Source organism: Ptychodera flava, chromosome 13 (genome assembly GCF_041260155.1).
Source record: "Ptychodera flava strain L36383 chromosome 13, AS_Pfla_20210202, whole genome shotgun sequence".
Classification (NCBI taxonomy): Eukaryota; Metazoa; Hemichordata; class Enteropneusta; family Ptychoderidae; genus Ptychodera; species Ptychodera flava.
Window position 1 is genome coordinate 13,043,221 of NC_091940.1, and position 27,065 is coordinate 13,070,285.

The 27,065-nt window shown below is 38.3% G+C and overlaps 1 protein-coding gene across 1 annotated transcript in view; it reads left to right on the forward strand.

The window, feature by feature from the left end:
• LOC139147474 (single-strand DNA endonuclease ASTE1-like) overlaps positions 1 to 27,065 on the forward strand; it is a 60,879-nt gene that overhangs the window by 12,895 nt on the left and 20,919 nt on the right. The gene's annotated exons all lie outside the window — the stretch shown is intronic.

Sequence of the window (27,065 nt, forward strand, 5' to 3'; positions counted from 1 at the left end):
GTCGACAAACTGTTTCTCCAGCTACCATTTTCGGAAAAGAATTAGGAATGGTAAACAATCATTATTGAGTGAGTTTTTCAGTCAACGTGTGAGTGATGCGACATACCATGGTAATTCATCACTAACTATGTATATATTAGGCCTACCGTAAATATAACATGATCTTAAGCTTACGCCCTTGAAGCTTGACAGTAATGCACCTAAAGGATACGGATAGTTTTCAATCGGATTCGAACCCACAACGTACGGCATCAGTCGCCTAGCTGAGAGGCCACAGACAGAACCGCCCGGCTAAATCTCCACTCCCAAAAAGGAGTGGTTCAATAGCAAGTTGTTACATTTTTCTGACTGAGACCGCTCAACACGTTGTAGAGTTCGTGAAGCACTCACGCACGCATGCTCACTATCATACATCGCACATACACACTTTATCGAAGCGAAGAAACGAATTTCATCGCTTAAACTGGGCGAACGATAACCTCGGGGACAATTCTGTCCACCAGCAGTGTTACCAACCCAGGGTAAAAAATACGGCTAGTTTTCAATCGGATTCGAACCCACAACATACGGCATCAGTCGCCTAGCTGAGAGGCCACAGACGGAACCGCTTGGCTAAATCTCCACTCCCAAAAAGGAGTGGTTCAATAGCCGGCTAAGTTGTTACATTATATATTATGATGTATATTTGCTTGGTGGAAGTACACTTGAGTACACTTGAGTACGGTTCAGTTGCATAATCGCTTTTTGTAAAGTTGTGATCGACAATTCTGGTATGTACAGCACCGTTTTCTTCAATAGTATCCATGTCTTTAAATCAGTAACTCAACGAACTTACTAATGAGCATGTTTTTAAACAGTTGCTTCAACTATCACTTTTATACCGTTCTCGGCGTAATTACAGTGCATTTCACCTAAGTACCGCAACTCAACGTTTGAGACGGACACAATCCACGTACAAAACACACGATTAGCTTGGGTATCACGGACACATTTCAAAGTCACCGACTCGTCGATTAATTAAAGTAAACCAGCATGGGGCAGCCGCTGTCTGGACTGAGAGATAAACAGTTGACTAGACTTGATCTACAATGTAACTGTTTCTTTTACAATTTTAGCTAAGAGTTCAAGAGGTGAAGGTATTCTCAACAGAAACTAACTAAAAAAGCAATACAATGTAGATCAAGTGTATCTCTCAGTCTAGACAGAGCGGCTGCCACATGCTGGTTTACTGTAATTAATCAATGAGTCGGTTGCTTTGAAATGTGTCGTGATACCCAAGCTTATCGTTTGTTTTGTACGTGGATTGTGTCCGTCTCATACGCAGAGTTGCGGTACCTAGGTGAAACGCACTGTATTAGTGAAAGAAGTTCTTTGCAAAATCGTTTAAGAAGTTCTGTGGTTTGTATGGAGACATAGTTTCAAAATGTTACACAAATGATACGTGACAGTATTTCTAACTTTGACTACTAAAGTGAGTCAGTAGCTTCACTGTATTACTACTTGATTTCGGGCCATTTTTGACGGGTGCAGCATGCTGGCAGAGTACGCTTTCCCATCCCGGACACCTTGTACCACGTATATATTCGTCGTCCAAGATTGTCCTTCATTAAATTGTAAATATTTGTGTTTATGAGACCAGGTAATTTTATTAGCTTGTACGATTTGGATAATTGCGTTTGTTGCGCTTGTTATTCCCTTCCTTCATTATCACGTCAAATTCATCTTTGTGTCCGTCAACTTAGTTTTGCATGGGTAAATTTTAACAAGTTTTCTTTTTAATCAAAGGAGCTGAGGCCTTCAAAATGCTTTTATATTATTCTAATCGTGATATTTCTCCTTAACTTGCTTCTCTTCAAGCATTTCTGTAAATCCTATCTGAAGAATATTGATGTTTTATCATACAGGCCTACCAATGCCTATATTGCTACATCCTAGTGACGTTCACAGTAAAATATCAGCCGTGATATTTCACGGTAAACGTCGAGATAAGCACGATGAACGTCATCAGTTTTAGAGCTTTCCCGAACTATATTAGCAGTTTGTTGGTAAACAAAGTAAACAACAAAATGGCTGCCGCTCCCCGCCTGCGAAGCGATGTCGCCGACGTAAAAACTTGAAGGGCTTCGAGGAACACGGGTATTTCTGGTTGCAAAATACGGAAATAACATGTTGAGTCTTGAAATGTTTTCCCATGGTATTTTCTGTCAAGTTCTAGCAAACATTCTGCCGTTCGCACGGCGCCGGCACTGTGCACGGTCTCCCCCGAACAGGTAGTGAGCGCGTGGCGTGACAGCGATGTCGCGCGCGCGACGACTGTTGACATGGCAACTCTCAGGGTAAACTAACAAAATGGCGTCTCCTCTCCGCGCGAGCTCCGTGCCGTACGACGATCGAAATCAGGATAGATTTAAAGCTGAGCACAGTTTTTGATAGGTTACAATTGTAGGCCTAATAGCATATCGCACCTTAAAAAGTTCCTTCTGTATGACGATTTTTGTATACCGGTCTCTTTCTTCTTACAGAAGGAACTTTTTAAGGTGCAATATGCTATTACGACGTGAAAATCGCGGTTTTTCGAGCGATTTTCGAGATGTGAGGTAAAGTAAACCCCACATTAGCTTTGTTATGTCTATTTGAGGTCTCGTCATGCTGCTTTTAACTCGATCGCTCGTAAATAGAAGGTTATTTTAGGGCTCAGAAATTGGGATGCATGAGCTGGAAGGGTGCTGAGATTGCACCCCTTGTTTAAGTGTATGAAGAGAGTGTACGTTAGCAGAGAGTTGTATCGGGCCAAGTAATGGTAGTGTCCTTGTAGCGTTTCTTATGACATCTACGTTACGTTTGAAACATTAACAACAACACAACAGTTATGTTCGTCGAATTTTATTGGTCAACAACAACATTAACACATAAACGACAATACAAACAACAACAGCAACCAGGTGTCTGGGTTCCCTATGGTTATTGTGAAATATCACGGCTGATTTTTACGGTGAACGTCACTAGGATGTAGCAATGGCATGGGTATATGATAATAATACCCAATATCGCCTGTTCCTGTGTCGTATCAGCATGAGTGTCATTTGTGCTGCGTCAGAGTGTCTGACGCAGCACAAATGACACTCATGCTGATACGACACAGGAACAGGCGATAATGGGTTATAACCTCTAAATACAGTTTTTATATTTCTCTATGCAGAGTGTATATGTGTAGTAAATTGCGCGTAGTTTACGTAGATGGATTTTGTGCATACATATATTTACAGGCACGTCATTTAGTAGGTGCCTTTGCACCGTGTTCAATAAATCAACCAACTAACTATCCGAGTCAGTCTATCGATCAATCAATCAATGAATCATTAAATGGAACAGTCGATCAACAGCTAAATGTAATTAATGAGTATCTACGAAGATCTTACATGTACTTATGAATTGGTGACAATGAGCGGTCTTGCCCGCAATTGTATTAATCCATTAGTTATTTCGGGCGGTTAGGCCTACATATCCAATGTTTGATTACTTCGAAGCACATTAAAGAGCACAATAAAACATACAATGAGTAACGTTTATTATCCGCTTGCAATTGCTTCCAAAGAAAGGAAAGAACTGTATGATGGCTTTTGTAATGGCGTACTGGTAGGACGTGCCTACACGTTGCTCCGGAGAACACTAAATTATCTCTGCTGAAAACTTCGAAACTTTATCGAAAGTGTGCTACAAGCAGAGTGCATACGTTCAAGAGACACCGACGAGTGCAATTTTGATAGGATGGAGAGAGGAACTCGAGCTAAAAGCAAGGCAAAAAAGGATGGAACTCCTGCCACAGGAAAAGCAGATACGCAGCCATCAATTACGCAATACGTGGCAGTATGCGACGACGTGGAAGGTACAGGTGCAGTTGCGGACAATGAGGCGCAGAGTGAAGAAGACTTTCGGAAATTCATGAGAGATGCCATTCTGAGAATGGACAACAACCTGAAGAGACTGGTAGGAGATATCGCTAACACGACAGAAAGAGTGGTTAGAGTGGAAAAAGAGTTAGAAGAAAGACAGGTAAACTTTGACTAGTTGGTAGAAACGCAAAAGCAAAGCGCCCATGCATTGACACAAAAGCTAACTGTGCTGACGTCGAGAGTGGAAACACTGGAGCGAGAAAACACAGAGTTGAAACAGAATATGCAGAAAATGAATGAAAAACAAAAGAGCATGGAAAGACACAGTAGAGGATACAACTTGCGCTTTGGTGGGCTAAAAGAGACGGGAAAATGAAAATTGCAAACAGATAATCGAGGAATTGCTGGTTGATAAATTCAAGATGGCACCAGGTGTGGACAGAGTCGAGAACGCCCATCGAGTACGAGGCCAAAGGAAGAAAAATTCTCCCGGACATATTATTGTGAGATTCTACAGCCGACCAGCGAAAGAGAAGATTAAAATACAAGCAAGAAAAGTGCTCAAAGAAACTGGTATTTTTGTAACGCAGGACTTAATACAAGAAGATTATCAAAAGAAACGGTCTCTCGGCGAGGTCATGAAAAAAGCGTACGCTGAAGGGAAGAAGCCGTCTTTCCGGAATGGAAAACTGTATGTAAACGGACAAATGTACTCTGCTTGAACACTCAAAATATCCCGATAGTACTATCAACAGCATTTCAAGTTTTGTAAATTGAAAACTGAAATTTGTTCTCCGGAATAACTTTCCAGCTGCCTGTTTTTTTTTTTCTTGATTTCTTTGTTTGGCAGCATTTTGTGTCCTTTTTTTGTTTTCTTTCTTGTTGAATGTCTGTAAAAATTGTAAGTCTTAATGTACGAGGTATAAGGGAATATACTAAACGAAAAGCTATTTTCAGATTTTGCCGAAGACAACAAGCAGATATTATCCTTCTGCAAGAAACCCACAGTACTTTGGAAGTTGAATGCAAATGGAAATCAGAGTGGGGTGGTAATATAATTTATTCGCATGGGACAAATAATAGCTGTGGTACTGCTATTCTTTTCATAGAAAGTTTAAGTTCACCTCAACAGTGTTGTAAAGGATACTTTTGGTAGATTTGTATATGCTGAAATCGGTATTGAGGACTTTATGATTGTTATTGCAAGTTTTTATGTCCCAAACAAAGAACGTGAGCAAATTGAGTTTTTGGAAAGTGCATCAGCAGCTTTCCATGCAAATTTTCCTCACAGTAAAGTTATTGTAGGGGGTGATATTAATATTACGTTGGATCCAATAATGGACAAACGAGGAGATACTCTCGACACTAGAAATGTTTTTAGAAGTGAGGTCCATAAATTTATTGACACTCTTAGCCTTGTAGATATTTTTAGAATACGCAATCCAAACGCTTATAGATTCACATGGAGAAGGGGCAACTCGGCATCCCGTTTAGACTACTTTTTTATACCTTCTTCAATTCAGAAGCAAGTAAAACAGTGTGATATTATTCCTAGCATCAAATCAGATCATGATGCAATAACGCTTACATTAGAGATCTCAACAAGCAGAAGAGGCCCAGGTTTTGGAAATTTAATTGCAGTTTATTAGAAGATACACAATACACGCAAATGATAAATACACTGATTACAGAAACAATACATGAGAATGCTAACTTAAGTGATAGTGCTCTTTTTGATTTTTTAAAATATAAGATAAGGGATTCAACAATTACATATTCAAAAAAGAAAGCCAGAGACAGAAAAGATAAGGAAAGAGAACTTTATTTAGAATTGCATAGATTGGAAGAAGAAAGAAAGAATTGATGATAATCTTAATGAAGGGGTTCTGAATCAACATGAGTCTGTAAAAATAGAATTAGATAAGATAACAGATGTAAAGGTGAATGGATCAGCTGTCAGACCTAGAGAACAGTGGTATAAAGAAGGTGAAAAGAGTTCAAAATATTTTTCAATTTAGAAAAAAAGAAACTATACTAAGAAAACAATAAGTCAACTGAGAGTGAGTAATCACCTTATTCAAGGTGAAAAACAGATTTTGCATGAGATAAAAACATTTTATTCCAATTTGTATTCTTCGTCTTCCGTAGATTTAGATACATCTGATGATTATGGTTTTTTCAATCATTCAAATATTCCAAAAGTGCCTCCAGATAAAGTTCATCTGTGTGAAGGTCCCCTGACAAAGGATGAGATCTTTAAAGCACTAAAACGAGCTCCAAAAAATAAGTCTCCTGGTAGTGATGGTCTACCTCCAGAGTTTTACTTGTTTTTCTGGGAAGTAATTAGTGATGCCTTGTTAGCCTCTCTGAACTTTGCTTATAACAGAGGAATGCTCTCAAATTCACAAAAACAAGCTGTCATTACTTTATTACCAAAGCCTGACAAAGACCTATCCCAGCTTCGTAATTGGAGACCAGTATCTCTGCTCAATACTGATTACAAGCTGGCTAGTAGATGTATTGCCAAAAGATTGGAAAATGTTTTGCCGTTAATTATTCATGAGGATCAGTCCGCATTTATCCCAGGAAGAAAAATTATTGACAATATTCGCTTAATTTCAGATATTATAGATTTGTGTGAAAGCACTGGGCAACCAGCAGCAATGATGTTTATCGATTTTACTAAAGCGTTTGACACCTTAGAATGGAATTTTTTGAACAAAGCCATTGATTTATTTAATTTTGGAGATTCCTTTAAGAAATGGGTATCTGTATTTTACAATAATATTGAAAGCTGTGTTCTTAACAATGGTCACTCTACTGGTTGGTTCAAATTACAAAGGGGAATTAGACAAGGTTGTCCCCTGTCTACTGCACTTTTTGTGATAGCAATAGAGCTACTGGCTATAGCAGCTCGCTCCAATTGTAATTTAGAAGGTATAAGACTACCAAATGGGCAAAAACAAACCATTTCTGGATTTGCAGATGATACCACTTTAATTTTAAAAGATCAAAAATCTGTTAAAATTGCTTTGTCAATGCTTAGCCATTTTAAAGACTTTTCAGGGTTGGAAGTTAACTTAGAGAAGACAGAATTATTGCTTTTGGGTACTTTGAAACATCAGTGGAAAGCGATGGATGAAATAACACCCACAAATGATCCAATAAGGTATTTAGGTATCTTTCTAGGCCACAATGTCTCAAAGAATTTATATCTTAACTTCAGTTGTAAAATTAAAAAAATGTGGGACAAGTTAAATATTTGGAAATCAAGAGATTTTTCTCTTAGAGGAAAAGTGGTACTTTTAAAAGCTTTGGAGTCTCAAACTTACTTTATGTTTTGAATTCGATTTCAATTCCAGATAAGGACATAAGTTGTACAAGGTCTCATTTGTTCAGCTTTTTGTGGAGGGGAAAGAAACACCATATAAAAAATGACTCGCTGATTGGAGGGTTGGAAGAGGGTGGACTACGTATGATTGACATTGAAATTCAAAATAAGGCCTTCAAATTAGCATGGGCCGTACGTATTGCTGAAAGTACTGCTTCATGGGAATAATACCCAAATTTTATTTCCGTCCTTATGGGGGATTGAAATTTTTATTGAAGTGTAATTACAATATTCATAGAATGCAAACCATCATCCCCTTGTTTTACAGGGATGTTCTGAGATTTTGGAAAGAGTTACAAAATTATAGTTTACCTACAACTCCTCAAGATGCTATCTCAGAGATAATTGGAATAATGAGAATATTCTAGTTGAAGGTAAATCAGTTTGTTATAATAAGTGGATTAACAAGGGCATCGTATATATTCATAATCTTATTGATGATGATGGTAAATTCATGTCATATGCTACCTTTATTAGTAAATATAGTGTTTCCACTGATTTTGTAACGTATTTGGGCATTATTAATGCCATACCAAGAGAATGGAAAGATTTAATTTTGCTTGTAACCACATTTCAAATGTAGATATTTGTGAGAGGATTGTTGTGGATATTGGTAAAGGTAAATCACAGGACTTTTATAGTTTACTTGTTAAAAGAAAATTTGTAAGACCTACTGCTGAGATTAAGTTTGAGCAAATGGACTATGTTAAAGATACAGAAGTAACTGGAAACAAATTTGGCATCTTCCTTACAAAGTTACCAAGGAGGAAAAGCTTAGAGTTTTCCAGTTTAAGGTTCTTCATCGTATCATAGCAACAAATCTCTTCCTTTTCAAAAATAAAGTAAGAACTGATAATACTTGTGAACATTGTAGCCAGATTGAAACTGTAGAGCATTTATTTTGGCATTGTGAAATTGCACAAAAGTTGTGGAAAGCTATAGAAAATTTTTTGAAGGTCTATGTAAGTGTGTCATTTTCATGTAAGACCATTATATTAGGTTCTCCAAGTGATTCTAATGTACTGAATCATATCATACTTATTGGGAAATATCTATTGTATGCAAGCAGATATACAAAAATTACACCATCTTAAATATCCATCACTAAGAAAGTAAAAGAAATAATGGCCATTGAACGGAAAGTTTTAAGTGAAACGAAATTTAATACGAAATGGGGTATGTTTGTGCCCCTAGTAATGTAAGCTTCTTTACCTCGTACACCTGTGATTTCTGTGTTATGTATTGTTTTGTTGTCGTTTTTTGCGCTTTTTTTCTTCAAAGTAAATAAAAATTAATAAAAAAAAGAAAAAAAAAAAAAAAAAAGAAAAAAAAAAAAAAAAGAACTGTATGGATTGGAATAGTGGCAGTGACAGGGAAAGTAGCAAATACAAAGTTGCGGCCAATTTACCCTGTATATTACACAAAATCACAACTTTTAATGCACCTTGCTTGGACGTGACGTTTATTGGCTTCTGATCAAAACATAGTTTCCTTCCCACTCCGACAATTTTTTTTCTATACGAAACGGGCGATTTAAGTTTGAATTATGTAAATCCACATCGAGCTTGCCATTGATATCTTCCCAAACAGCAAACTATCATAGTCTTGTGTATGGAACACCTTTTTCGAACAAGTAGTTCCTCTGTATTTTTAACTTATGTTCAGTTTCACTGGTGTAATTTCTTTCATTCCACGGAACATTGAAAAAAATTGAATAGGCAGTGACACTATTCAATTTGGTGACAAGTCCTTCGGTTCTGCCCCCAACAATAATAAATTTTAAGCAAGGAATTTGCGCTTTCGATTTTTGCCAGAGTTAGATGCATTTATGCATAATAACAATGGAAGTAAATGAGGACCGTTGGCGACAAATGTTCTAGTGTAATGTGAACAACATGTTTTGAACGGCATTTTTAAACAGCGACGAGAATAGGGATGGCATTACAATTATATTTAAGTAGCCGTGTGAACTCTCTGTCGAATACCAAAGGACAATGTCTGCGAATATAGCAAAAAAACACAAACATACACTGTGTCAAGGACAAACGATATAAAGATGATATTGATAGTACAGTAAAAACTACGTTGCTGTTGATTTCGAAACGCTTTGTCGTTTGACGGTCGTTCTACAGTTTTGGTGTAACTGATGCTAGCGACCTGTTCTCGGTCAATATGCTGTTAAAACAATGGATGCTTGTCTGTGTCCTCGCGCTGTCGACTCAGCGACGATTATCAGTTAAAGACTACAAAATATGCACATTCTTGGCCACCAGAGGGCGCTTCTGATTTGGAACCACATCCGCAGTGTTCAGAACCTCTTATTAGTCGCGGGGACTTATAGATTGGGTCCCGTCCGTCCGTGCGTCCGTCCGTCCGTCCGTGCATCCGTCCGGAGCCGTTTCTCAGACACTGCTGAACCAATTTTGTTCAAACTTGGCACAAAGGCATAGCACTATGACCTACAGATGCACATCGATTTATTTTGCGATACGATTCAATATGGCCGCAAGGTGGCCATATTTTTGCGATTTTTCATGTCTTTGAACCATAACTCAGACATCCTTGAATCGATTCTGTTCAAACTTGGCACAAAGGCATAGCACTATGACCTACAGATACACATTGATGTATTTTCCGATACGATCCAATATGGCCGCAAGGTGGCCATATTTTTGCGATTTTTCATGTCTTTGAACCATAACTCAAACATCCTTGAACCGATTCTGTTCAAACTTGGCACAAAGGCATAACACTATGACCTACATATGCATGTCGATTTTATATTGCGATACGATCCAATATGGGCGTAAGGCGGCCATTTGGTTTGCAATTTTTCATGTCTTTGAACCATAAGTCAGACATCCTTGAAAAGATTCAGTTCAAACTTGGCACAAAGGCATAACTCTATGGCGTACATATGCATGTCGCATTATATTGCGATGCGATCCAATATGGGCGTGAGGCAGTCATTTGGTTTGCGATTTTTCATGTCTTTGAACCATAACTCAAACATCCTTGAACCGATTCTGTTCAAACTTGGCACAACGGCATAACACTATGGCCTACATATGCATGTCAAATTATTTTGTGATACAATCCAAAATTGGCGTGAGACGGCCATCTTGTTTGCAATTTTTTCTGTGTCTTTGAACAATTAGCTCAAACATCCTTGAACCGATTCTGTTCCAACTTGGCACAAAGGCATAACACTATGGCCTACATATGCATGTCGCATTATATTGCGATACGATCCAATATGGGCGTGAGGCGGCCATTTTTTTGCGATTTTTCATGTCTTTGAACCATAACTCAAATATCCTTGAACCGATTCTGTTCAAACAAGCACTATGGCATACATACGCATGTATCAATTAACCTTGCGATAGGAGCCGATATGGCTGCAGAACTGCCATTTTGTTTGAATTTTGCATGTCTTTGAAGCTTAATTCAAATGTCATTACACCGATTTTGTCCAAACTTGGCACAAAGATCATGCACTATGGCATACATTTACATGTCAATGTACTTCGTGACATGTTCCAATATGGTTGCCAGATTGTCATTTTTCCCCAATATCGCTGCCAGATGGTCATTTTTGGATTTCTTCATGTCTTTGAGGCTTAATCATATGCAAATATTCCTTATCCAATGTTGTTGAGACTTGGTGCAAAGACAAAGTACTATGGCATACATATGCATGTCTACTAATTTTGTGCTTTGATCCATATGGTCTATTGACAGCCGTTTGATTTCAATTTGGTGTGCTTTTTTATGTCTTTGAAACATAAACATAGGTCACTGTCCTTCGATGGACTGATTTAGTTTAAACGTGATATGGCTGCATTCTTGTGCACATTAATTTGTTTCATTATATGATCCGAAATGGCTGATTACAACAACATACCCGATCCCATACCATTTCTAAAATTCCACCAAACCATGTGTATAGTATGCGCCATCATGACACTAGAGGCAGTGAGGGCATCGTTATGTGTGATGTAATCAAAAGTTCCTTCTATGGTCATTACCGGCAGAGATGGGTCAATTTTATTGAACGTTCCTCAGATTACTTTTTTATGCAAGTCAAAGGCCTGATGCACTCGTTGCATCAATGTCATTCCACAGCTACCTAGACCATAGCTACCTAACAAAATGGACAAGCGAGGACTGTGTCATCAACGATGACTTGTTTTCATAAGTCTTGCCAAACAAAAGCTTTTGACAGGCTAAACAGACATTCTCTTTTTCAAGTCCTTGACAAATTCAATTTTGGCTGTGACTTCATCAAGTGGATAAACATTCTTTATAACAACACTACATGCAAAATTTAGTGCAATGGCTTTCTTTCTCGCAGTGTTCAACTTCATAACGGCGTGAGACAAGGGTTCCCCTTATCACCATTACTGTATATTATGGCAGCAGAAGTGCTAGCCAAAAATATGCGTAAAGATGACAGCATAGCGAGATTCATACTGCCAGACAGAGAAATATATATATATATATATATATATATATATATATATATATATATATATATATATATATATATATATATATATATATATATATATATGCATTATACAGTCGTTGAAAATGTTAAACTGATTCAGTGGAAGTGATCAATTTTTCAAACAAGGTTTTACCGATCTTGGGAGTTGGATTTAGAAACAGTAACACATCTAGAGAAAAACTGGAAAACCGTGATGTAGAAATTTACGAACTGCCTAAATATCTGGAAAACTAGAAATCTGTCCTTTAAAGACAAGGCAATAGAAGCTTATATGCTGGCTACATCAAAATTATGGTACCTGGTATCATTTGATCACGTACAAAAGGAAATTATTAATGAAGCAAATAGTAAATTATTGAATTTTATTTGGAGAGGCAAACGAGAAGTTATAAAAAGGGGTATTTTCATTCAAAGATATGATGACAGTGGCAAAAAACAATGTCGACATTGAAGAAAAAATTAACGCACTCAATTAAAGTGCCTATGAAAATAAAGGGACCCCTAAATGGGCCAGCTTATCAAAGTATTCCAATGCAAATTTTGGAAATAAACTGAATAGTGACGATCTCAATCTAAATTTGAAAGTCAACAACAACCGAATCCAATGGTGTATGCAAATATGTTGAATACCTGGAAGTCACTTAGACTTACAAGAGTGAATTTAGGGACTGGTCAGTTTCATCGGCCGGGGGGTGGTGGATTATTTTTTGCCGACGTCAAAAAGTGGCTGACCCCCCCTATTCCAACTTTCGAAAGTTCAAACTTTCGTAAACAGGGTGACCCCCCATTCCAACTTCCGAAAACAGGGTGACCCCCCCCCCGCAGTTTGAATACAGTATTTTGAATGAGCTGTGAATGTACTCCGCTCTTTTTATGCATAGCAGATGTCCAGAACTGTTGTAAGAAAATGTGATTGTGAAGTGTTAGTACATGTTGCTTTCTAATACTGAATTCTCATAGATAAAACAGAAAGTATCTGATTCAGTAACTTGTCATGCTTTTCATATGAACTGCTGATTTCATAATGATTAGTACACTTTGCAAAACAGACTTTCAATTTACAGACATCAAGATATATCTGACATGTATCTCTGATATATTAATTTATTGCGAAAAATATTAGACATGCAGATATCTCTGATATATATACATATCTGATATATGAAAGTCATGCAGCTGAAGGGCATGCTATAAAATATTGTTTGATATTTTAAAGAAATGCGCCCAAAGGGCGCGCCAAAAAATTTTAAACATTGTATCTCAGATATATATAATATATATATATATATATATATATATATATATATATATATATATATATATATATGTCTGATATATTGAAGTTTTGCACTAGGATGGGGCTCTGAAAAATATGTCATATTATTATTATTAAAATAACGCGCCCGAAGGGTGCGCCGAAAAATGCAACTGAAAGATGAAATTTGTGGCTAGCACAATGCATTTTTCGCAAGTATGAGCCATGTCGAAATTCAAAAACACACTGACCCCCCCAATTGGGCATTTCAAAAACATGGTGACTCCCCTATCACCAAAGTCAAAAACAGGGTGACCCCCCCCCCATAAATCCACCCCCAGGCCGAAGAAACTGACCAGTCCCTTACCAACATCAAAACAGAATCTTCTTATTGAAGTTCGGCGGTATAATGACTATATTAAGAATGAAGAAAGTGTCCTTTTTATGAAAAATGGTCAAAGAGTAGAATTTCAAGGTTTAAAGATATCTGGAATGATAACAGAAATGACTGGCTTCAACAATGAGAAATACTTGCAAAAATTAGAGGAGGTACAAATAGACATGTGCAAGAGGAAATTAAGACAGAGTATGAAACACTCCTCAATGCTATTCCAGATTCCTGGAAACAAATCATCACTTCAGACATCCGAAATGAAGAAAACTATGAGACTTTAGACTTAGAGAATTATGGTCTGACAAAAAGCGATGTCAAAACCAAGTCAATTTATTGGAAATGGTTTTCATCATATCTAAAGAACAGACAAGAGTTTTTGTCCATACATGGCTCGATATCAGAATCTCAACATCTGCAGTTTGGAGCACCATGAGGTTCAGTGCCAGGTCCCCTCTTGTTCACGCCTAACCACTTGCTCAGCTAATTCGACATCACAATATTACCTTTCACCAGTGCGCCGATGAAAATCACCCCTACGCAGTCTGACAGTACATGGGAGGAAAAAAGCAGTTCATTAGATATATACCTGGATGACCATAACAAACTCCAACTCAATGAGGGAAAAGCTAAAGTTCTTGTGATACGATCTCACTTCAACTAATCACCTCGTCGAATTGAACATGAACATTGGATCAAGTTCATTTGAAATTGTCAACTCTGCAATGAATATCGGCATTTGATGAAGTCTACTCTCAGCGTAACCACATCAACATGACATTAAATGTAATGCCATTTCCGTTAAATAAGCTATATTCGAGAATACCTCACCAAGGAAATCTCTCAGACGTTGGTTCATGCCACCCTGATCACACCAAAACTAAATAACTGTAATTCACTTATGTACGGTATATCATAAGCTTCCATTTTTCTACTTCAGTTGCTATAATTATGCGGCCAGAATTATGTCTCGCGCCCAGAGGTCTGACCACATCACTCCCATTTTCATAGAATTGCACTGGTTACCGGTATACACCAGAAACTGGTATAAACTCCTCCTCATCACCTATAAAGCTCTGAACAACAATACATCAATACTCTTACCTAAGTATCGGACCTTATCCATCTCAAAGTTTCGAAAGATTCGCCTAGGGTTCTTTGATCTAATGACAAAGTTCTGCTTTATGTACCACGTCGTAACCGACAAACCTATGCCAATCGTGCATCCCAAGCGCTGCACAGCCCTCACCAGGAACAATGTCCCATTAGTTAAGTGCGCCAGTCATCCACTCTTGATAGTTTCAAAAAGAACATCAAATATTTTATGTTTAATAGAGCATACAACTCTGCGAAACAACGGCGTTTCGCGCTATAGAAATCCATGGATTGATTGATTGATTGATTTATAAATTTGTAATAGCTGGACAGCTACATGTCACACTCTTCATCTATATATTTTGAACGCTTAGGAAAATACTGTAACATGCTTCTCTAGTCACAACTTTTGACAGAATCTGCACTTAACGTCAACAACAGGTATGAAATGAAAGTTCACACCTGCTGTAAATTCTCGGAAGCTATTACTATGGCTCAACAGTTGAAAACCTTGGACTCTCCTATTATTTGTGACAACTCAATGGGGTCACAGAAACAATGACGATGAATAGGGAACAAAATAATCAATATTTATTGGGAAGAGACCAATAATTATCTTTTAATTAGTCACGTTGTGAAATATGTAGACAGTCTATTGCCTTAGAAATACAAATTTGCCTATTTCATCACAATTTTAACAAATGTAAATAAGGTCATCTGTAGGAACCTGTATACTTCAACACTGCAAATTAGACCCTTCACTTGGTATGTGTTCACTGGAATTCATTACATATACAAGAAGTGAACACCTGTTACTATTATCAGACAGAATCGAACCCGTAAATAGAGACCGCTTGCTCTGTCATGCAAATCCTCGTGTCTCTTCTTTGAACTCATTTAATATGGAAGTGTCATATTATAATTTATGGAAGTGAAAGCGCGTTAATATTATGTAGAAAAACCAAACGTATGCTCATTTAGAAACAAACTATCTTGCCCTCGCGATTTCACATTTCAGGAGAGAAAGCTTTGGATCCCCAGGACAGCGCGTACACCAGGCTATCAAGAGGTTTAACGCATTGCTAACGGTAACATTGAAATATTTGCATTGATAGCACACGCTTTCTTTTATCGTAACATTTTTTTCTATAGTCGTTTTTCCCCTGTGAAATTCATATTGGTAACATTTAGAAGTCCTTGCTAGTAGTACTATTAATTTAGCATCAGTGTTGCGTTTCGTCCTAGTTTTTTTCCGGAATGTTCATGTTCATTATTCTTTGACTGTTCTATAAGTTTTTAATTCTGTTAACACAAGATGATAGGTAAATTCAAAGAGCACATTTTGGTACGGCCAAATTAAAAAAATATGTACACTGTGCTTCTGGTACCTCCACCTATACCCTATTTAGGAGCCTCCGACCGTTTACTTTGAAAAAATCACGCTTGACTTTGTCAAATGTTTATGGGTCGTTCCCCATTATACGTAAAAACCATCTCACCACAGACCTACCCTTCTCGTAATTACAGTTATTTTCCATTCGGATGATACCAAAGTACTTGCCCTAATCTCAAATAAGCGTCTCATAACGTACACGGCATCTTTTTGTTTGAAAAGATATACATGTACATATATTGTAAAATGTGTTTACTAAATGATGCGTATTTGAGTCACAAAATTAACGTTCGTACTACCTACTGTGGCCTCATCCATGATGTGAGTGAACCCCAGATCTCTTGTGCGGATGCGCTACGCGAAGCTGCATTTTTTCAAGCTGGCACACATGAGCAAAAGTTAGATAGATTATGCGCACGTAGAGGTGGATAGGGTTGAACATGCTTGTGTAGGTGAATGGTACATGATGATGGTAATGTACGTTATAAGACTTTTATTTGAGATTAGGGTGAGTTCTTTGTTATCATAACAAATGGGAAATAACTGTAACTACTCGTTTTCCTTGAAAGCACGTAATCTTACACAGAAACGGACATATTGTCTGGCTAAGCAAGCAAAATTTTCATTTAAAGGAACTAATTGGGCTTACTGTGAGAGATTCATTTTGTTTCTATCGCTCTAGCAGCTTTTGTGCTTTTTTAAATGCTTACACGAGTCAGGTAATGTTTAGGTTATAGCCACAAAATAACGATACACAATTAGAAAAATCAGCTGTAGTGCGATCTTGATAGCGGATTTATACTCCATACTCACTTGACGAAAATCGTATTTATCATAAGTGTACAGCGTTCTTAATGTTGAGTTCCACGTTTGGTTGTAGCATTATTTTGTTTCAATAATATAAAAATCAGTGATCATAGATAGCCTTCAAGTCATTGTGCTGAAATGATTCAAAAATTTTGATGTAGTGAAATGTGTCACGCAGGCTACATAATTAATGGGCAGACAAAGACAAAGAGCCAAAGATACTGACGTAGCTGCGTGGCCATGTCCTTCTAAAAACTCTTTATTGGCGATAATTATTATTAGTCCTTTAATAATACCTATAGATATATTGATGATCTCATCAGTTTGAACAATCCTGGAATTTCTAATTACCTCCATCACATATATCCAGATGAATTAGAAATTAAAGAAACAACGGAGAGCATGAACTCAGCATCGTATCTTGATCTATTTATTGAAATTAGACACAATGCAATACACATCAAGTTGTATGATAAAAGGGATGATTTTAATTTTGAAATCATTAACTTTCCCTACTTGACCAGTAAATATTCCGTCGAGTCCAGCTTATGGTGTGTACATTTCACAACTACTGAGATACTGTAGAGCTTGTGATTCATATGGAGATTTTCAAGAGAGACACAGCTTATTAGTCTTAAAGCTTATGAGACAAGGATTTTCACAAAGTAGGTTGGTTAGATCTTTTAAGAAGTTCTATGGTAGATATGGAGATCTTATATCTAAATATGGCAAATCTGTCACTCAGATGATGAAAGACAGTATTCCCGACTTTGACTCATTATTTGCCTTGAATGATAATGATTGCTGGAATCGATTTGATGTCATATTATTGCGTCGGATCAAATGCTGCTGTACATTGTCATATTTAGCGCTTCAAATTAAATCTCTCACTTTTGTTTGTGCTTCGTGGAACTTATTATATATACATGAGTTATAAACATCTGTGACATTCACTATAATAGGTGATTATTGTAAACTCGTAAATGCCTGTCCCTTCCGGTCACCTATTGCTCCAGTACCTCGTTTACATTTATGAAAGATGCACTTTCACTTCCATGGAATCGCACTTCTGTGGCTGTGTCTTGCCTTAGCTTTGGCTGTTTATGGAAATATTGAGAGTATATTTATTTAGAAACATTGCAACTTACCTAGCGACTTTTGCTCCAGAAGACAATTAGGTGTGACGCATAGCTGCCGTCAATCTGTGAACATATTCAACCTTTTTACCTTTTTTCGTGGTAAAAACCTTTTTGGTCGTAGAAAGTAGCCACAGCCAGTAGTAATTTTATTTCTTCATGTTCACTACCTTTTGAACGTGTTTTTTTAGCTTTTCATATGGTGTCCACATTTGATGGTAGGTTCATGTGAATAGGACATCTTTTGCTGACACCAAATAATACTGTAACATGACCTACCGTATTTGAAACCTTCGGACACTAAAGTGTTTGCCCCGGCAAATTTAAAAATCATCCTTGGTTTTAGAAACTTTTGCTTTTTTGGCGTTCCAATGTTAACATGAAAGCTTAAGATCTGAATGAATCATAAATTTATTCAATAAAGGAAGGAGATTTCCTTTAACTTGAGCACCCACTTCAGTATTTCAACGTTTGAAGCTATATCACAATGGGAGTAAAAGGCCTAGCGACATTCGTAAGGAGAAAAAGTGAAGAGTACAAATTGTTGAAAAGTTAAATTTTACACGACACAAAGATTGTTATCGATGGTAATGGTTTGGTGTACTATTTGTATCACGGCACAAGTTCCTCCTCGCTTTGTACTTGCAGTTGCACGCAGCACAGCAGAAGGTGCAAAAATAAAAAAATTGACTGCATTCATGGAGGCAATTATCGGGAATTTGAAAAGAAATGTGTTGACTTTTTCGAATCACTCAATAAATGTAAGATCAAATCCTATGTTCTCCTGGACGGGGCCGACGATGTCGCAGATAGCAAGATTGAGACCATAAAAAAACGTGCAGACGACAAGATAAAAATTTCTGTCAGCATCGGTAAAGGTCTTTCTGAAGCCATTCTGCTACCAATCTTTGCATTTGAAGTATTCACACAAGCAATGAAAAAGTGTCAGGTACCCTACGTAGTTTGTGATTCTGAAGCTGACAGCGAAATTGTTACTTTAGCCAATGAGTTGAGATGTCCGGTTGTTGGTGAAGACAGTGACTTCTTCATCTTTACCATCGAAAATGGTTACGTTCCATTGTCAAGTCTCAATTGGTGTAACACAAATACAAGGAAATGTAGGGACAATGAAGAAGCATTGTTCATAGACGTGAAGATGTACAATCAGGAAAGTCTCCGTCGGGAATTCAACAACATTACATCCGAACAGCTAGTTACTTTCTCTTGTCTACAAGGAAATGACTATATTCCACGTGATGCGTTTAACACTTTCTATCAACAAGACTTACAATTTTCATCTTTTATCAACTCTGACGAAAAAATAGAAAAAACGTTATATTGGTTATCTGTGAATGATACAGTCGAAGTGCGGAGGCTAATGCTGAAATACTGCTTGAGGGAGACCTTGCAGAGAGCTCTGACTATGTACAATGTAGTAAGAAGATCAAAATTCTTAAGCTATCTTCAGTCGCTATATTCACCAAGGGCGGAGACTGAGCCAGCACCAAGGATGCAAGGTTTACCCGACCACTTAACAAAAGAATATCGGACGAGAACTGTCCCTCCAAGTGCCGTGAACGTTATGGTCAACAAACGACATTTCACGAAACCAATATTTGAAAACGAGTTACAACCCAGTTGCCATGGAGCCTCTCTTCACATCAGACAAGCTATCTTTGGTGTTCTAATGGCGCACACAGAACCTGGTAATGCCAACCTTTACATAACTGAACATGACAGAGAAGCAGATAAGAGAAAAGTATCAACAGTTCCCTGCACAATTTTGATGAATGATAATAGAGAACGCAGTAAAGAGCTTATCCTACGAACATTAGGAGTTGATGGAAGAGCATTAGAAGAAGCCATAATGGACAAATGTCTACATCTGCCAGTTGCGGCCACCATTTACTGGGTGCAGAAATCGAATCCAAAAATGTTTGTGAGTGAACTTCACTCTTTGCTTCTTGTCTTCCAACATGGGTATTTTGAGACGCCGCTTTTTTCTACACTGGTCGAAGGAGAGATTGGGAGTCATTCTGAGATAGCATACTCACAGGCTATCCAGGCCTACGCGCAGTGGCAAAGTTGTTTATACTATACATCATACCTTAACGCTGTTCTCAATGAACCATTTCCAGTTCCAGATATAACGAAATTGTACCAGGGAACAATGGTCCACAGAATTTGCACTCAACTAGACTATGGCATAACCAAGAACATGGATGCTGTTGCATGCGTCGAAAAATTGCTTCAGAATGTAAATACAGCAAGAACTCAGTATAGCATTTTATATAATGCAGTTTAAAGTTCAAACTGATGCACTCAGGATGGTAGAGACACCCGAGAGGTTACATCAGCTATTACACAATGTTAAATCTAGAGAAGATACCTTCATTCGTCATGTGAGTAGAACACATGAATACGGTCGAAGATACTCAAAAGAATATAATCGAAATGATGATTCTAAAGAGAACAGTTATAGTCGGCAGGCAAAAAGCAAATTCTGTGATGAATGTGGATCTACGGGTCATGCAGATCATACTTTAGGATCTCAAAAAAGAATATTTCGTCAAAAACCCCCAAAGCTTGAATACTGAACCTGTTAGGTGGAATCTCAATAGCGTTGACAATAAAGGACACAAATGCACTCAAACCAATGCAAACCAGTTGTATATAAACATGAAGCTTCTCGAATGTTAAAGTCGACCTTGGAAGATTACCCAAAAGAGTCATTTGAAAAATTTCTGTACTACGTGTCTTTGGTTTGTTGTGCACACCTTCCACTTTGCCTTTTGAGCATTACCTGATGGACTGTATAAATTATCGAGTTGCATAATTAACATCTGCTTATTGACTAACCGCTTGACACTAAACGCATACGCCGGTAGTATCCACTCATAAATAAATTAGCTGGCCCTTAGGCACCGTCTAAGATTGTCGCATCAGTTCCAACAGTGAGACTCTCTTGTTTAGGGGTTTGACATCAGTTTAATTAGGGAACTTCACTTCGATTTCTTTTGGTACGTAATCACGTTCTTTTCGTATTTTTAAACCTGTTTATAAACAAAGTTAAACAAAAGCCTTCATCCTCTCATCAACGAATTTTTACCAGTCAAATTCTGTAAATACGCACTGTATCCCGCTCACCTGTGTTTTAATTAATAATGAAACCTTTATCGAGAATTTACATCCTGGAAATAGAAACGTTTCTGCGTATTCATTTAGTTAGTCATTGTTCCGAGAGTGAGATAAATTCACAGTACCACTGGTCAATTACATGTCATCTTTTAAGCGGGGATACGAACGGAAATTGAGTACAGGTGAGATTCTTAAACAAACGGACGAAGAAATTTAAAACAGACCTCGTCCGTCTACTGGAAACCAACAGTAACTCCTCGAGTATAGGAGCATATTTGCTACGTTTGTAGGGTGGCATCTCAATCACTTTGGCGAATAAGTGAAATTTGAAAATTGTTAGACCATTCAAGTGCTGAAATATTAGTTCACGTTTTTGTAATTTCAAAGTTGGATTATTGTAATAGTCCACTTTTGGGCCTACCTGCATATAAATTGAGCAAGCTTCAACGCATACAGGTTGGTTTCTTTATTTTTATCTTAGTCTACTTGTTTTTTGGACGGTTTTAATTACACCCTTTCTCACTGAGTTTATTTGTATCATTATCAATTTTTTTAAATTTCAACTTGTAATTTACCGTAATGTACAGACTGCTGACACAATATGTGTAGTGGTTTTTAAACAACAAATTATTATTATCATTATTATTATTATTGTACTTGGGCCTCGGCCCAAGTACATTTGTTTTCATTCCGTGGGAAAAAACTCTGTAAGGTATAACCATTTCTGGCTGAGACCAGGGAGGGCAAAATGTCTTGGCTCATCTTTCTTGGCATAATAAATGGCGTAATGATGTTAACTGAATGGAAGTGCTGCTCTCAGCCAGTCTTGAATAAGTGAGATGTGAATATTAATGCTTCTCTATCTGAGTTTTTGCCACAAAATCTTCTGAATATAATCAAAATGTGCATCGAAATGCAACAATTAATGCACCCTCCGTTTCCTAGGCGATGGCACGACCCTTGCTACACCCACTGGACGAGCCAAAGTGGGAGGGGTAATTTCAGTTTGGTCGAACAAGAGGGCTGGATACCAGAATTTAACATTTAAACTTGAAACATGTTTAATCGCTGACAAGATGTGGACTAGTGATAATCAAAGTAAAAGTGTAAAAGGAGAGGTTTTATATCCTGGACACAATGAAAAACATTACGACTGGAACTGTACCCCCAGTTGAGAATAGTAATGCCCACAGCGATGGAGAACACTTATCCTTGAGCTGAGAAAACCAGACCATCATTTCGAAATAGAGCTGCAGATTCGAGAAGCTCGTTCAAAATAGCTAGGTACACCCCATAAAGGGGTGGTTTCGAGTTTTGAGGGCAAATTTCGCCTCCTTCATATAGAAATCGTACGTTTGTTTTTGCAGGAGAACACACAGCCATTTGACACAAAATTTGCATGTAAAGGGGTCGCCAGTAAGCACGTGGTCAAATCTGGCATAAGAAACAATATGAAATGTTGGGTAAAGCCAGTCCAAAATAAACTGATTTGAACTTTTGTGTTTTGTAATTTATACCACTGCAGTAACATTACCTTTTTTTGACAACATCACACAATGTAATACGTTTTGAAACTGAATACTCCGACGTATTCTGTGTCTCCTTTGCTAAAAAATACGGTATGCCGATTACCATGTAAGGAGATGATGACGTCCAGACAGATTTGTAGTGCGTTTGGTCCTGGATGGTGCACGAAGTTTTGTCAAGGTAGCTTGTGTATTTATTTCCTAAATGGGAGAGATTAGGGTCGATCTAAACGAAGGCCGAAGAATGTTATGATACTCTGAGCGAGCTGAACTCTAACGCGAATGGTTGGATAATTTGGAGGATGTCTAGAATGATCTTGTCTCATTAAGATTATTTGGCGGTCAGTATTGAATTTCAACTGCGTCACAAGTTTGCGAAATGAGTATTCCGTCGAACGGTCAACGAACGATATTTTAGAAATCTGGAGACATGGCACATCGCATTTTTATTTTAGTATTTTATATTTTACAAAAGATTTAAGAAGCAATGATTTTGTCGAAAATTCTGAAAAAAATACAGGAAGATTTGATCGCGAACACATTTTCACTTGGGGTCAACTAGCCCTGCGTACGATGCTGTGTGTTCCACTACAGCTAATCGGCCCGCTCACCACAGCCCTGCAAAGACCCGTACGTAGGGTCGGTGACTTCAAATCCATTTTGGGACTTGACGTAAAAAGCCAAATTACTGCCGAAATTCAGCGTTCTTGGGCCCAAGTCGTATCCCAGCCTACCCCAGCTACTCGATCGCTTCCAAAAATGACAGTCTTTTATTCACTTCTCGTAAATAACCGTCGATGTCAGCAACTCTCTCGCTAGCCCTGCGTACGATGCTGTGTGTTAGCTGTAGCACATAGCATCGTACGCAGGGCTAGGGGTCAACATGGGGTCGCAGCCATGTTGCCTCAAAACTTATTTCTGACAGTGTCTGCACTCAAAATGTCGGATATGAACCAGAAAAATCGATGCAATTTTGTCAAACTTCGGCGAAATTTCAGCCTTTAGACAAAATTTCATCTAGGTAAGGTAAATTTACTGAAATTTGATCGACAAATAATCCTGAGCTTGAACGTGACAGCTCGCCTTCTCCGGGAAGTCAAGCATCCATGCTGCCATACACAGTTGTCCATAAGGCCAGGTTTATGAGATTGTTTTCAAGCGACGGCGGCAGACTGTACGGGGCTCTGGATATGAACCTACCGCCGGTGTAGCTGTAATAACTGTTGTGTTGTTTTTAGTGCCCACGGACGAAGTCCTGGGGGAGTTATAGGTTTGGTCATGTCAGTCCGGCCGTCCGTTCACGCAGATATCTCAGACATGCCCTGGTCAATTTCTTTCAAACTTTGCACAAGAATAGTACCCAACCCCATACAGATGCACGTTGATTTGTTTACAATGCGATCGAATTTGGCCGTGTTAGAGGACTTTTTAGTTTACACCTCCATAGACTCACATGTATAAGGCAGTTCTCCATAGACTCCCATGTATAAGGCCAAGAAAAATAAAAATGTAGTTCTCATCGTATTCATATTGCCTAAACGATGCAGTGACACAGTTTTTTGTCCCCACGGATAAAGTCCAGGGGGCTTATAGATTGGGTCATATCCGTCGTGAGCGAGCCAATACAGCTAGAGTCTGATTTTGGTATATAGGAATAACTTAGCAATACAATTATTTTGACAAAATAGTCACGTGACCTCAATGACCTTTGACCTCAAATATATATATTTGTCCACAACTCAGTAACCACAAGTGCTACACCCTTCATATTTGGTATGATGCGACACCTTATGACACCACATATTGTACCTCATTAATTATGTGCATATCTAATTCTGAGCAAGCCAATAGAGCTGGATGTCCGATTTTTGGTATATAGGGATAACTATAGGGTAGAAATCTAAATATGCCCATCTAAATATTAGACATCTACCATCGAGAACAAAAGAAATTTGCTGTAATTTGAATATTTAAGGAGTTTAAAGCCCCAGTATTTGTAACTTTTAACCTTTTTATGTTCGAAATTACATGTTATTCTCTTACATCCATCGTGAAATGTTGTTCAGTAAAGAAATAAGCCAAATTTGTGCTCCTGTAGTGACATACAAACGCTAAATATTGCCCGATCGAGTTGGATTGCCGCGCGGGTTTGTTGACAACTTGTAGGCTGTGCACGTGATCGAGAACGCCGATACTGATGACATCGTCGAGCCTGCAACATTCCTGGGGCCTGGCCATGCCACGCCACACTGCCTGGGTAATCGCCATGGTCGCCGGCTGAATGACCTGCGAATGGTTTTATTTTGTTCTTCTCCGTTCAAATACGTACTGCTACTGTATTTCAGAGGATACAGAACTTGGCAGAGGAGGCTGACATTCTATTCTGGTACAGTGTGCGTTATATACGGATTATTCAAACTGCAGTCGGCAGTGCACCGATGCGCCACCTGCTGGCAGTTGGTTACTCAGAACTCCGGGTACCGATGTAAAATCAAGACGACACTATATACACTTGGCTCACTTCTGTAGGCAAATACCTATCAAAATTGAGTAACTTGAAGTAATAAATTTCAGCTGATTGTCGCTTTAGCGGCAAGGTGATTGCGAAATCGAAGCAACATAGTTTGGCAATGTATGGTAAGCAGTCGAATGCAGTGAACGCGATGGCCTTTGGCGGCAAGTAAGGGAACCGTCAGTATTTACGGCCTGGGGGTCATTAAAAATTGAAAGTTATAAGGGGGTGCTCAAAATGTTTTTCTTTGTCTTACTCTGTCCTCAATGAAATAATGATATATTTTACTCTGATACATATTAAATGAAAAGAAAATAAATACTCTAGCAGTACAAATAAATATCAACTAGATGAAGGAAGGGAAAAAAACTACAAGTAGGTGCTACTACTAGCAATACTTTTTATGAAAGAGAAGATAGTGACGATGAGAATGATATCGTTGTTCATGTACGCAATGGCACCAGCGACAGTAAAGATGAGGATCAACAGTGGTGATGATGATGTCACACAGTAGTTTTCTGTAGTTGTTATCAGAGGTGGAAGGAGAGGCTAGGTCATGGAGAAATGTTCTCGACAGATATCACTGTAAGTGCACAGGATCTAGGACAAAACTGGACTGTTGTGACTTCATCCTTTATATTACCATAGAAATGTATATTTTATTTTACTTGAGTTCAACAATCATTTGGACATTTAACCATACCATAATGACATGCTACCCATCCAAATTTAGCAATACTATATGGTCGGAGACTGCTTATTAGGTGATCTTTTATATCTACATATTGTTACATGGGCTCAGGTAAGCCAAACTTTCTGTTAGAGAGGGGGTTACTCAAAGTCATCATGGTTGGCTGGGGTGTGACTCAAAATTTCGGAGTTTCTAATGTAATTCCTCCGACCCCCAGATCGTAAATAATGACGGCTCCCTAAACAGCTGTGAACGCCTGAGTCAGAACGATCGGGACCAGTATACGCACTGCTGTATCTCAGCGAAAATTTAGAAAAAAACAATGGAGCTACTGCTAAGAAATTTACAGACTCTTCGCTCTTTATGCATCAGTTACTGAGCTTTTATACTGGTAAAAGGCATTCTGAATACAGCGGTAAATTTCCTCCCAAACGAGAAAGGATAACACGCGGGCATTCTGCAATGGACGCTGTCAATTTTACCTTGCTGCAGGCCCACACCAATCTCGGCCCGGCCGCCCGCTGCACTTGTACAGTCTACTACCTCCATGTAGTACCGCCTTACAGGACTAGTAGCCGGCCAAACACGCAAAAAACAACGTCGCAGTGTAAAATCCGTAGGTCAGAACCGTTGATCATAAATTTTCAGAACCAGTGGTGTTTAAAAGTTTTGTATTGATCACTTCATTTAGGTTTATGTGAATGACTTTCTCATCGAGCTGCGTCTATAATTGTCCCGGACATTGTCCATGCAAATTTGGGGCCTGCCTTAGCTCCCTCCGATCGTCTGTAGACTACAGCCAAACTCACAGTCCTGAGCAAATTGTACAGTTGTGAAAGTCAGATATATGTATCATGAATTTTATACAAAAATATATAAACAACAGAATCAAACCAAGAGGTTAGTTTGCTGTCGGGCCGGGTGCGCAGGGGACGACTTTGCAGTGAGGCCGGGATCTCTCTTGTGTTCGAACTTCTAAGCTTACAATGCCTGGAGCTCCATCGCATCGCAGCTAGCCGATAATTGTACTACTGTAGTCCTTCTGAGGATTAGATACCCGTTACGTTCGATATTATTTTGACATACTTTTAAATTTAATGAGTAAGACTTTTGTACTGCATTCAAGATATAATTTTTCCTTTCTGAGCGTTTTCAATTACGCCGTACGGCAACGATATGCGAAGTTGATAGGCTGTGTTGCCTGCAGCGTAGCCTGGCCGTACACAAAACTTCGTTTGAATAGACGGAGCAGAATCAGTCCCGTCATTTATTTTCAACGAAATTTTCATTATACTCCATAATGGAAGAAACGACTAGTTCAATGATT